Genomic DNA, 14,109 nt, shown 5'->3' with positions numbered 1-14,109 from the left:
ATTGGTTGAAAGCTGGTGAATCTGGGGTCCACTATCTTAAGTGTACACTCATTAAAAACCATGGGGAAAATTTTCACCCAGTTCTTGGGAAGAAGAAGCATCATTTCCATTAGAGCTGAGTTACAGATGGCCACGATCAGTCGGATATGAGAACTAGGAACTGAAATTGGGCCCTCTGTGAAAAGAATATGCATTCTTAACACACTGAGAGAATTCCCTAGCCTCCCATATGTAGTCTTATAAGCCAGCTATTGTTACCTTTCTGGCTACTTTCCCAGCTAAAATATCATCTCTGGTTACTCCCAGAACAGTTTTCCTGCTAAGCATACCCCTGGCTTTACCAGCCCAACTTCCCCTACCCTAGCGCCACTCTTTGACTCATTGGCTCTACCAGCCAGGTTCAGATTCTCCTACTGGCCTTTGGAAGTAGCAGAACAATCTCAACATCTGTAAAGTGGGTCACAAGAGGGAAGAAAGTTCAGTTCTGCAGACAGCCTGAGTGGTGTGACGGATTCAGGACCGCTGCAGCAGGAGAGAGAGAGACACCTGAACAGATGGATTTAACCTAAGGGAAATCCATTTAATGAATATGAAACTTAAGGTAAGAGACCTGAATGGTCTCAGACAATTGTGTTGAAGATGATAAATTGCCTTTAGCATCCAGTTTCTTATTTTTGCAGTCATTCTGAATAAAGTCTCAGCATTAATCAAGTGTGGTGGCACACCCCTGGGAAACAGAGGGAGGAGGATCATGAGTTTGTGGCCAGCATAGATTACACAGTGAGACATTTTTCAAAGAAGACGAGCAAACATGCACAAATACTAACAGAAGACTATGTTAATGCATGGTTTGTTGATTCTTTTGTTCCTGAATGATTTTTAATTAATTCTTTGTGAATTCCATGCATTATATTTTTATCATGTTTATTCCCTCTCACCCAGCTCTTCCCAGATCCATCCCATATCTCCCTCCCCATCGAAACTTCAGGTTTGCTTGACTTTTTAACCCACCAAGAGATTTTTGTATGGCTTGAGGGAAGGTGGTCCCAAAGCCCTACGGCAAGCCGAGGAGCTATTGTCTGGCTCGAGTTTCTATGTGCGGCTACCCTGTTGTGCCATTATAGTGACTCGCTCTCTGCCTTGGGAGGAGCAGGTATAATATGTGTCCCATTTAGGTCTGGTCACTCCTGAGGGTCTCTATTTATTGCCACCTATTTTCAAGAAGCCTTTTTGATGAGGTTAAGAGATGCACTGATCTATGGCTAGAGAAGTAAATCATGAGTTGGCTAAATGTGTTTATTTTGCAGAATTAACAGTAGCGGGGTGTCCCCTAGGTCCTATAATCTGTCTTGCTACAAGTTCTTTAATCCTGGTAGCGGTGCTGGATGCCTTGTGGTGCAGATCTTAGACCAGAAAGTGTTGATTGCTCCCATAACATTTGTGCATCTTTTTTTACCATGAATATATCTTGCCAGGCTGGTCATTACTATGCCTTGCGAGACTCAGAACTGGGTGTACATAGTGTCTTCTAGCACAGTGAAAGCAAGCTAATCGGAGTGAAGCTTTGGGCTTTTGTTGTTGTTGTTGTTGTTTTGTTTTTCATGTTCTTTGACTCAGGTGTGCAGTGTCTTCAGCAATGATGTCTTACCATCACATTCTGGAGTGTTATCAGGAGTGGTGGTAATGTTTGAGGAGCTACTGGCCAACAATTCTGAAAGAAGAAATTGATTCTTTGTAAGGCATAAAACTGTGTCAGGAAGTTTAGTAAGGTAGAGCAGGTGGAGAGCCAGAGACTCGGTGGGCACACACCTGAGGCTTAGGCGACACCTAGCTCCCTGCCAGACCCCTGACTTGGGACACGTTCCGTGCTCTTCACATAAAAGAGCGATTTGCTGTCATTTGCTAGCCTGTGGGTGTCTATCTCCCCTGTTATAGGATAACCCAATTAAACGCTTTTTATATATTTAACATGTATATACTTTAAGATGTTTCTACTGTAGTGAGTTCCCATGTTGACCTTCTCAAATGGTCTTTAGTGCTAATCACCCCTCTTTGTACCCCTTCCTGTTTCCTGCCTGGTATCCCAGGTTGGCCTTGAACTTTCTGTGTAGCCGAGAACGACTTTGAACTTCTGATCTTCCCATCGCCACTTCTCAAGTGCTGATATTACAGGCAAGAGCCTCCATGCCTAGCTTATGCGTTGTTGAGGGTTAAAGCCATAGTTTTGTGCATGCTAGGGAAGTACTGTACCAAACGAGCTACATCCCTACCTCATTTTCCCATTGGTTGATGCTTCGTCCCACTCCTATACCTTGGCAAATACACTAATAATGTACATTCGAATAGACTCCGAACTGGACAAAATAAACCTATCGTTTGGATGCAGTTTGCCTCTGAAGCCTGAGTATGTCCTCTTGGGGAGGGTCTGTTCTCTCTGGTAGACTTCTCAAACCTAAGTCAGTCCTATCATGTTCTTGTGAGATGTGCCTGCCATTTGGACATGGGTTGTTCCAAGACTTCATAGGCCACTCAGTAGGTGGTTTTTAGAGGTGGTAGAGTGGGTAGAGAGATTCATGCTTGAAATCCCAGTATTTAAATGGCTGAGGGTAGAAGATTCCAAGTCTCAGGCGAGTATAGGCCATATAGCCAGGTTCATGGAGAGAGAAAAAAAAACCCAACAACAACAACAACAACAACAACAACAAAAACAAAAAAACAAAGCCAAACAAAAATAACTTTTAAAAAGGAAGGGCCTAGTTAGTTAGATCTAACTGTGGTTAAATCACTGGGGTCACTGCCCAAAAAGACTATGATAAAGTTCTTGTGGGTTTCTGGTTAGTTCTTGGAAAAGTAGGGTGAGATCAGAAACCCTTTTCACCAAGAAGGTGAAAGGAAGGAAGGAGGTTCCCGCCCCTCCCCAGTCAGAAGCCAAAGTGAGGGAACGGAGAGTCAACAGCTTCGGAAAGAAGAGCCACAGGTCACTTACCTTCCGATACCCTCTCAAGAGTGCCTCCAGGAGAAACTAGCTTGACCACTGTGCCAAAGTCCGGCCTCCCCGCCCTCACCTCAGCCAGAGCCTTGAAGAAGATAGGTGACAACCCATTTGTGTGTGTTGTGGAGGTGAAAGTAACTCGCTCCAGATCAAACTGGCTGTGAAGAAACTCTACGTCCCTGACGTGGCTGAAGTCAATGCCTTGAGAGGGCCTGATGAGAAGAAGGTATATGCTCTGACAGTTTCCGAATATGACCATCTGCCTGTTGCCAACACAATTTGGATCATCTAAATGGCGTCCAGCTGGCTAATTTTAACCACACTTTTTTTTTCACTATAAAAAAATGGGAGATGTTTGACATTAAGAATGTGACAAAGCATGGCCAACCTTAGCCAGGGCCATCTGATCATAGACCATCAGCCCTCAAAACTGTGAGCTCAGCTAAATCCTTCTCTTTATTATACCCCTGCTGCAAGTATTTTTATAGTAACAAAAATTGGACTAAGGCAGCATCTTAGCTGATCTGTCATTGTCTCATCCCCATCCCTGCCGTGACCTTCAGCTACTAGGCTACCGAAAAAGGCAAAGAAAAGAAAGAGAGGAGGAGAGTGTGGTAGCAAGTACCCATACTCCTGATCATTGGAGGGTTGGGACAGAAGGATTGCAAGTTCCAGACCAGCCTGGTCCACATAGAAAGACTCTGTCTCACAAAAAAATGGAGGAGGAGATGGAGAAGGAGGAGGAGTGGAATGAGGGAGGGAGAAAGAAATCACACAGTAGAAGACAACTGATATCAGAAAAACTGGGCTAGAAGGCTATAGGGATAAGGGGAGAGAAGGAGGGAGAGGAAGAGGACAGAGGGGGAAGGGATGGGGATGGACAGAGGGAGAGGGGAAAGGGTAGGCAGGATGTCATAAGGTCACCTATAGGCTGGGGGGCGGTGAAGATCAGTGGTAGAGTGTATAACTATATGCACACAACCCAGGATTCAATCCCCAACACCAAAACCAAACGACACTCATATCAAATGGTGGCAAGATTAGATTTTTTTTTTGGTTCTTTTTTTTTCGGAGCTGGGGACCGAACCCAGGGCCTTGCGCTTCCTAGGTAAGCGCTCTACCACTGAGCTAAATCCCCAGCCCCTAAGATTAGATTTTTAAAAGGGTTGCTTGTTCAAGAATATCACGAGACATTTGTGAAGGTGCTACCATTTCCTCCCCTGCTTCAGTCAGGTACAAGAAGACAAAATACAAAGAAGGTGTATCCACAGACCAAAAGTAAATTCTCACTTCATCATATCTGGAGAATATAACATTAAGGCTGGAAATGTATGTCAATGGTAGAACACATGCTTAGCAAACTGACGGCTGTATCTTCATACATGGCACCCGAACAAACAAACAGAAGAGAAAAAAAGCAGTATTAGTTCAACGGTTTTACTGAGTAACATAAAGTGAAAAGAGAGCTATGGCCATTACACGGACAATCGATAAGCATAAAGTAAGTGTGAGTCAGGCTGGGGTGTGAGCCAACAGGTTGATTAGCATTTGCTGAGCTGCCGAGAATAGATAAGGTACTGGCTTGGGCTGCTAAACCCATAGACTCTGGGGCAGAAACCTTGTTTTCCTAGATTCTTGGCTTTAAAATGATACATTGTATCCACAAATGAAAAGGGATCCTATTTTGTCCTATGACAGTGCAGCTTTTCTTGCTGGGAAGGCAAGAGTAATCCGCCCTTCAAAATGACTCGCAGGGGATATTTAGAATGTATATCTTTTATCTGGAAAAGCAACTTTCTTTATTTGGGAAATCAGATAGTCTCAGAAACCTGATCCAAATTCCTTTAGTGATGGGTTGGGAACATGTATTCTACAATTTATTCATTTAGGGAGAGGGAGAAGGAGAGGGAGAGGGAGAGGGAGAGGGAGAGGGAGAGGGAGAGGGAGAGGGAGAGGGAGAGGGAGAGGGAGAGGGAGAGGGAGAGGGAGAGGGAGAGGGAGAGGGAGAGAAATATTACTTTTAAGAACATAGGACCTTCTAGAGCCTAGGAAACAGTTTACCTGATAAAAGTACTTCCTGCACAAAGGAATACTCCAGGAAGTGCATGTGCTTCTCCCCCACGCCCTGCGTGCACTGACTAAATTGATACATAACCTTTAAAAACCAAACAAATGAAATAGTCACAAAAAGAAGACCCACCAGGATGTGGTACTGTTGAGAGGTGTGGACTGGGATCTATTACCAGGTCTTCTAGTCATGGAGAAGGTGCCCCCGAAAGGGACTCTGGCACCCTCTGTCTCTCTGTCTCTAATTTCAGTTCTGATGTGGTGACTTGCTACTAGCTCAAAAGCAAGGAAGATAAACTGATCATAGACTGGAATGTCTAAAATTGCAAGTCCATAGAAACCCTTTCCCCTTTTTGATAAGTTCCTTATCTCAGCTATTTGCTATAGGTAGGGAAAATGGAATAGCATGCCCTGTTCCTCTCTGGCTAGGAGCCACTGCTATGATGGCTAATTTGGGTTGCTGATTTGACTGGATCAATTAGTTCACGTCCCTACAAAGAGTATTTGTCACATCTCCATTTCACAGATGAACAAAGTGAAGATCTCAGAGATTGTATAACTGGGTGGTATAAAGTCCAACATCCAGTGAATGGCACTGTGACTCTCATCATTTAACTCCAAGTTCATTCTCTAACAGTACATGGAAACCTGGAGTGTTAGATTTAGAGAACATAGAGTCTTTTAAAATATTTTTAAAACTTACTGTGTGAATGTGTGTGTGCATGGTTTTTATATGTGTGTGTTCACAATGGCATGTGTCTCAGTGTGTGGGGAGGGGGGGTCAGAGGAAAACTCTGTGGAGATGATTTTTCTAAGTTGTTTTAAAATTATATGTATGGGTGTTTTGCCTGTGTGTATCTATGCAACACATGCACTCCTAGTGTCTGAGGAGTCCAGAAGACAACATCGGGTCCCTTGAACTTGAGTTACAGATGGTTATGAGCTGCCCTGTGGGTGGCGGGAATTGAATGTGAGTCCTCAGGAAGAGCAGATAGTGTTCTTCACTGCTGAGCCATCTCTCCAGCACCTCCTATCACCTTTACATGTGTTCTGGGATTAAACTTAGGTCATCAGGCTAGCAAGGCAAGTGCCTTTACAAACTGAGCCATCTCCCTGGTCCCAGTAAAGACATTCCTCACAGTGGCGACTATGGCACACCACACTTTGGGAACCTCGTATTATAATCTAGAGGGAAGCAGGGCCCTGGTTATACGTCCCACGGCTACACCTCTACCACAGGGTGTAGGTATGTCATGTTCATCACTGGCTTGGGCAAGTTATGACACATGAAAAGGGATACAGTCAAAGTATGGTTCATCAGAGTACAGTATGGGCTTTTTACTGGTTCTTTGGTTCCCTTCTACTCTGGGGAATTCTTCCACTTGAAAGGACTTGGACCCCTTGGTTTTTTTGGTTGTTTGTTTTGTTTTGTTTTTATAACACCCTATCTCCCAGAGCCTTGCTGTCATCCTGCATCCTCCTCCTCCTGACCAGCTAGGTCCCTGACCAGCTTAAGTCCCAGGCCCAGCTCCTCTTGCCTCTTCGCCCCGCCCCTCAAAGCCACGCCCCGAGGACGCCCCTCCCCTTCCCTGGGGAGGCCCCGCGAGAACGAGGGGGCGGCGCCCGGAGGCCTTGGAAGCCCTGGGGAGCGCGGCCGCCAGACACAAAGAGCGGCCGAGGTACGCGCGCTGCGGTATCCTACCCGGATCGCTTTGCACCGGGCTGCCGGAGCCCGCATCCTGGACTCAGCGTTCGTAGAGCGGAGCCTCCCACTCCCCAGGTGAGTAGGGCGTGGGAGAGGAGCTGAGGGGAGGGGAGCCGAGCGGGGCCGAGGAGTGCCGAGCTGGGCCGAGGAGGGCCGAACCGGGCCGTAGGAGTCCGCATCCTCGTGCTGCGGCCGGTACACAGCGGAGCGGACGCTTGGGATGCAGGCGCGCGCTCGGAGAGCCATACCAGAGTCTCAGTGCTCTGCGGCGCTCTCGGACCGGTAGCGGTGGTCCTCACAGAACTCAGCGTTCTGGTGGGGGGCAGCTGCCGCCCCAAACTTTGACGAACTCAAAGAGCGGGTTGCCTGAACCCGCCGTGCTTCCCGCCTTCGTCCTCTGTTGACGAGGGGAACCGGAGCGGGAGGCGACCCCGAACTGTCTCTGAGGCCCCTTCTGAGTCCCCCCCTGGAAAACTCAGGGACCATGCTTGATAGGGAGCACCTGTTGGCGCTGTTACCTCGCGTCGGTCTCTCCTGTGCCTGGTGAAGTCGTCCTTGCGATCTCTGGTTGTATTATCAGTTTGCACTTAGTTGTTGAAAACTGGGACACCTCTCTCTGGGGCGGAGAAGCCTGTTGCATCTGTGTCAAGGTCGTCCCTGCCTGCGCAACGGTTCCGCTACTTTGTTGTGCACTTGCGAGACTGGTCCATCCGTAATTGAGTAGCAGTGACCCGATGTTTGGGTTCATTCAGTCTAGTTGTCTAAGTCCACAAATTGCACGATGGGAGTCCAACCCAAGGTTTCTTAGACACGTACATTGTCAGGCGCTCTCTGTAGCTCTTGTCCTCTACAAGATTTAGCCAAGTTTTGGAATCAGGGAGGAGGTCCAGCAAAGGCCCTTGCAGAAGGTCACTTGATGCGCAAGGCAGGTAGCAGAGAGGGACTATGAAGATGGTGTTTGCCCGAGATTTCCAGGTTCTTTTAAAGCAGGGGTGTGGGAGAAAAGAAAGAGGAAAGAAGGTCGGTCTGTTCCACAGAACACTTAAGCCGTGGAGTCTATGAACTACCGTGTGGAAGAACAGGTGTGAATAAGAAGTAACCCACCTCTGCAGTTCGGGCAGTTAGGGCAGCAGCCAGCTTGCCCACGGCGCTCATTTTATGTCATCTCTTAGTGGCTTTTGATCTGCTACAGATCAAACTAGTCTGGAGTCATTTGCCAGACACTAATGTTTTGATGGAAGACAAACCACACGTGTGAAGGTGGTCCTAATAGGAACTGAAAAACTCCTACTCGGGATGTCATCCCTGTAACCTCGTAATGAATCGCTGATGTCAACAGTCTAATCTAGCTTTATAAGTGTTACTGCATCCAGTTAGGTGTAGTGCATGATATTTACTTTGGTGCATTCTGGGGAAGGAGCCCATGGTCTCAGGTATTCTGTGTTTACTGCTGAATCACATTGCTAGCCCAGTAACAACAAGAGATATAGGTATCTCTTGCTTGTTTGTGTATTTCCTATGCTTCTGGCATGGCTTCAGTGTTGCTATTTAGAGAGTTTACTGTAAGGCAGAATGCTCTGCTATGCCGGCAGCAGCCTCAAGCATCTCATGTGTGGAGCGGCCACTCAGGTGATCAACTTTCACTATCTAGGTTAGCACGTATGAACACCGTGATATTAGTGCAGTAAGGAAATTGCCAGATGACACTTCTTAGTGTGAATCCCCATCATTAGCCACGCCAGTCTTCATTTGGTAAAGAAAAGTAGGAGCTCTCTGTTACATAAAATGGAGATTCAGTAAAAAATTGGAGGTTACTGCTTTTTCTTTTTTCTTTTTTTCAGTATGAGAAAATAAGAAAGCCTTCTCCAAAAACTGGAACTTCAGATAAGATGTAACAACACTGACTTGGCAAAAAAGAACACTCCATAAGGAAGAAGTTAGGATTTAACTTTTTAAAATCTGTATAAACTCACAGAAAATGGGCTTTCTCTAAGTCATTTGATGTTGCAGTTTGAAGACATGCTAGGACATGGATGTGCTGGGGTCATTTGCTGACCACTAGGTATAAATTTCTTAGAATTTGCGTCTTTAGGAATGGCAGCAGAGTTCTCATGGTAAAGCATTGGTTTTGGATGTTATTTGGTGAGTGGTCCTCTCTAAATTTTCAAGATAATCTATGTGACATCTGTGCCTCCTTCCTAGAATGAATACCTGCCTTTGAGCAATACCACGGCTAGGTAACTGTTGGGTACCTCTCCTTTGCCTGGCTAAATAAAGATCTGGGAACAGGATATAAAATCTGGGGCAGTGTCCTGGCCTCACACCTGTGGAAGATTCCTGGCCTGGAAGAGTTTCCTTCTGTATGCTCTGCTACATTTCTGCTTATCAGTATTTGCGTGTCAGTGACTCTAGGTTTGGGCTTAACTCAGTCCTTGGCTTCAATAATGAGTTAGAAATTCAGGCCTGGTGCCAGAAATTTTGTTACTCACAGCAGGAGGCCAAAACTCTGGATCAGAGACTCTCCCTGGAGCTGTTGGAAGGTGACCTCAGTAGCAGGCTTGGTTTCCCCCAACCCCCATCCTTCTAGGTGACCCTGAGCCTACTAGATTCTGACAGTTCTGTGTGAACCAATGGAGGTCTTTAAGGAGCTGAGTAAATCTCCCATTCGAGGAAGGTATATCTAGCATGGTACTTCCCCCTTGTCTCTGGTAAGACTTAAGTGATGGAGAGTAGGTGAAGCTTCTTGTTTCAAAAAGGCTGGAGTATGTTCTCCCTTGCATTCAAGTCATGTTTTGTTTCTGGAAGGAACCAGAACCCTACACATAATTTTGATTGCTCAAGTTTGAAAATAGTGCTGGCGTGTATTGCAGATTGTGCGTGTGTGTGTGTGTGTGTGTGTGTGTGTGTGTGTATTGTTTTGTATCTCTTTAGAGAAAAGCAGTGTCTTCTTTTTTGTGTGATGTGATATGGCCACTGATATTCCAGTTACCTTATCTGGGGTTCTGCTTCCTGTGGTATACAATGGTTATGGTATGTTGGAGTTTCACTGAGGGGCTAACTGTCTATTAGGGAAATCAAAAAGCTCTGGGATTTTAAGTCTCAAGGGGTTTTGCCATGCAGATATATGTCAATTAAGATGTTTTAGCTGCCAGTAATGGAAAACAGAGTTTCGTACAGTGTAAACACATGGGGAGGTCACAAGAAGACTTTAAGGCGTCAGCTGTGGCTGAGGTCACCAGTCACTTACTCGCTCCTCTGTGCACAGCATTATGTAGGGTAGGCTGTAAATGTCCATACTGAGTGTGGGAGTGTGTGCAGAAATGCCCTCTGTAGCTTCCTCGCCTCGCCCTATGTTTACATCTAAGGCTGCTCCTCCTACCAAGATTAAGTTTGTCTCCTTGATCCAGCCGTATGACCTAAACTCTGTTTCCTTCTTTACCATTTTGTATAACCCCACCTCCTTGTGCACCTGCATGCTATGGTCCCACCTCTCTATTCAACTCCATGTAGTAAACACACCAAACTTCTGGGCTGATGATAGTTCTTTAACAGAGAGCCCAGCTCCCCCCTCCTCCCAGCTTTTCTGTCTGTGTCTGTTTGTTTTTAATCCCGTTCCCTTGCTGCCTCAGTCAAGTCCCTGGAGCTGCGCATGAATCTGGCAGTAATTGGACTGAGTAGGTTAACAAACAAAAAGACATTAAGTAGGAAGCAGCCAAGGTGGGGAAGATTTGGAAGAAATTGGAAGGGAGAAGGGGAAGGTGGGTCTGATCAGTTTCATTCTATACATGTACAAATCCTCAAATATTAAGGAAAAATTATTAAATTTTGAAAGCATCTGCCTTCTATTTACAGTGATTTGGAGTCTATGGCTCAGGAAAGCCTATTGTATTCTTCCTTATTCAAAGATATGTCTTCCTCATGATAGCATTTCTGAATTTGGGTTGCACCTTAAAAGTGATGTTTGCATCCACCAAATTTTTCCCCCACCCCACATCCATCAGATTTTGACCGTTTTTCTTTGTCATTTGGCTTAGAATCAGTGGCCTCTTAGGTTTTGTGGAAAAGGTTAGTGTCTTTTTCTGGTTCCAGTGTCTGAAGAGGAGGGGAAGGTGACAGTCCCCTGAGTAGCTTCAGGTACAAACATGTGCTGTCTCTCATACCAACATCCACCTGCCAGACTGCTGTCCTGGTTCTGGCTGTGTCCATCCTTCACTTTGTACACAGATACCCTAGACCAGATTCCTGCCTTTGCCTCCAACTTGAGTCTGGTCTTCCTTTGTTGGCTGCCTCAGGTAGCAGAGATCTGGTTTTTAGTCAAAGCTGGTGCAGAAGGTTCAAGGGCAGAAGCTGAAACTCTAGTCCCCAGTGGAGATAGGAGACTGACCTTACAGTGGCTATGGGAGAGGTGGGGAATACGAGGCATTCGACCAGTCATACCCCTGTATAGGTTTGCTAAAGGGCGGGGTCATGTTCTAAGAAACGCTTTGGTAGGCAACATCATAACTGTACAACCATCACAAATGAAACCAGCTGTGGTGCCCCTGGGATCCATGTGGAAGGTGCAGTTTTTCTTAGCTCGATCCTCCAGCCTCGACCTCCTGTGCTAAGGCGAGGACCATCAGGTCCAGCTTCCTCAACATCTTCATGGAGTAATGGTGCTGCTAGTTTGGTTCCGCTCATTTCTTGAAATAAGTGGAATCCACCAGCCCATGCCTCACTTGCCTCATTTCTCAAGGGGAATGTTCCCAAGATAATGGATGAGGCAGCCTAGAAGTTGTAAAGTTCCTAACTTCTGTAACTTACGGTAGGAGTGTTTTTAAACATATTCTTCAGTTAGAGCTGGAGAATGTCGGTACATGTTAGGCCAACAGCTATGTGTGCGTCCCTCTGGATGGGCATGGGCCTGAGCTGTTCTGCTTCCTGGCTGTGAGCTCTTCCATCAAGTTCCTTTTCTGTACTGGTTACCAGTTCCTGGTGACTCTTTTCCTCTGAATGAATTTGTTTCCACTGGGTCATTTATTCCTGGCCCCAAGGAACAGGCACCGTGTGCAGTATTTACAGTGTCCCTAAGGTGCTCCACTGTCTCCTGCTGGGCCTCCTGTCGTGGTAGCACTAGAAACTTCTGGAGTCTCTCTAGATGTTGAGGCCCTCTGTGACTCACTTAGAAATGTTTCCAGCCCAAGTCTAATTTTCACTGGTTCTGGATTCCTGCTTGACTAAGAGGAAACTCCACATCAGCCCAAGATTATAACTTGTTAGGTTATTTTGTTTGGCATGTCTCTTAAGTAGAGGAATCCAGTGGTCTCCTCTTCGCCTGGTGTCTTGTCTTGCTGTGTTTATCTGCATTTAGGATGACTAATTGGGGGGGAATTCTGAATCCCTTTGGAACCGTGCAGTTGTTAGTGTTGACCCTCACAGCAGGCCAATCCTTAGAAGTAGAAATTCAAAATATTAATTCTCCTCACATTCTTCGGACTGTTTGTGTGTAGAGATTAAACAAAACAAAGCAAAATGATCAACAGTGAGTGTTGTGCCTCAGGCTCCCAGTTGCACGGCTGGAATTTCAGATAGGAAAGTTAGAATAATTTCTTGAAGACGGTCTATATGTGAGTATTCCTGGGCGTTTTCTGATTAGATTTTATAGGTTATTTTCTTCTCTTATTTCCTTCATAGCTGATGTGAAACAAACTTACACCCAAGTTCTGGTGAAGAGAAAGGGTCTTAGCGCTTTCTTTCTTTTTTAATAAGTGGATTGGGGTGTGAAGTGCTTGACTGAAGCTTTTCCTCTTAATTTGGAGGACTGTTGACATTAATATTCTTTCCCTAGAGTTAGGGTACTAATACAGAGTCTCCCATGATATTAAGACTTCCCATGTGGTAGGGAAATAAAAGAGATAATGTTCCAATGTATTTTGGATATGAAGTCCCTGTACTTCCTAGAAACTTTATGTGTTTGTTGGTTTGTTTCCAGACAGGGTTTCTTTGTTTACCCCTAGCTGTCCTGAAATTAGCTCTGTAGACCAGACTGGCCTTGGACTCAGGGATCTGCCTGCCTGGAACTCGAGTTACAGGTGGTCATGAGCTACCACGTGGATGTTGGGAATAGAATCTTGGTCCTCTGGAAGAGCATCCAGTGCTCTTCAGTGCTGAGCTGTTTCTCCAGCTCTGAAACATTTCTCTAGGTACTGAACATTCCTAATGTGTGTGTGTACTGTGGGTAGGAATGAGGAAATTTTTTTTAATGTTTGTTTTATAACTGGAGTTAGGACTCATTTAATCAGCTTTATATATCCTTATTTCTTGCCACTGGAAAAAGCCAACCACTGGAGGGACCAGTTATTTGGGCAAAGAAAAAGGTTTATTTGGAAAGCTAGTGGGCTCTTTAGTTTTATGTCTCCTTGGTATAAACTAGAGTTATCTGAAAAGAGGGAACCTTAATTGAGAAAATGTCTCCATAAGATCCAGCTGTAAGGCATTTTCTTAATTTGTGATTGGTTGGGGAGGGCCCAGTCCATTATGGGTGGAGCCATCCCTGAGCTAGTGGTCTCAGGTTCTATAAGAAAGCAGTGAGCCAGTACGTAGAACCCCTCTGTAGCCCGTGCATCAGCTTCTGGCTCCAGGGTCCTGCCCTATTTGAGTTTCTGTCCTGACTTCCTTCAGTTTGGAAGTGTAATCCTAATAAACCTTTTTTCCCCCTAACTTGCTCTTGGTCTTGATTTTATCACAGCAATAGAAACCCTAACTAGGACAGCCAGTGTGGAGCCTGAGGCCAACAGAGATCACCTTGCTGGGGTGTTATGGACGGATACAAGGCCTGCAAAGGGGGTCCGGACGGTAGGTTAGCACAGGGTGCCTAGAAACTTTGGGAGGTCTGCTTTTCTGATACCAGGCAAGGCTGCTCTCTCCAAGCTGCTGAGGGAGTCCAGGTTCTGAGAAATCTAAAGAAAAGTTTCTGATTAGAAAGTTCTAAAACTCACATCTTTTTAGCTCCTTTTCTCTGGATTGGTTCCAGCGCAGTTGCGAAAGACATAATTTCCCCACCAGGAGAAGATGAACTGAAGATAAGCTCTCTGGAGAACAGGGGAGGTGGAGACTAACAACTTCCTGTGGAGGACAGGAGAGGTCTGTGGACGGCAACTCCTTTAACAAGATGGTAAAGGGCAACTTTTTATTGTAGAGTCAGACATCAACTACAGCAAAGCCGGTGGGAAGGCAATGTGTTTAGGAGTGTTTGCCGTGTGCGTGTGCGTGCCTGTGTGTGTGTGTGTGTGTGTGTGTGTGTGTGTGTCTGCGCGCGCGTGCGCGCGCACGCGCGTGTGTGTTGATGTCGGTGCATGTGCACATG

The 14,109-nt window shown here is 45.8% G+C and overlaps 1 protein-coding gene across 5 annotated transcripts in view; it reads left to right on the top strand.

Annotated features, from left to right (window-relative positions):
• Positions 1–6,668: 6,668 nt before the first annotated feature.
• The window catches only part of Ninl (ninein-like), a 66,321-nt gene continuing 58,880 nt past the window's right edge, over positions 6,669–14,109 (top strand). For 2 of the 5 annotated variants that reach the window (XM_008762394.4, XM_039106651.2), the window contains exon 1: positions 6,669–6,839. The gene's annotated coding sequence lies outside the window, so the exon portion shown is untranslated. Of the gene's footprint in view, positions 6,840–8,605; positions 13,599–13,808; positions 13,918–14,109 lie in introns of all 5 variants that reach the window. The other 3 variants (XM_063285077.1, XM_039106654.2, XM_039106653.2) reach the window with 2 other exon arrangements.

This window comes from Rattus norvegicus, chromosome 3 (assembly GCF_036323735.1).
Source record: "Rattus norvegicus strain BN/NHsdMcwi chromosome 3, GRCr8, whole genome shotgun sequence".
In the NCBI taxonomy this organism is placed as follows: domain Eukaryota; kingdom Metazoa; phylum Chordata; class Mammalia; order Rodentia; family Muridae; genus Rattus; species Rattus norvegicus.
Note: the sequence above shows the minus strand (reverse complement) of the source record. Positions and strands in the feature narration are given on the sequence as shown.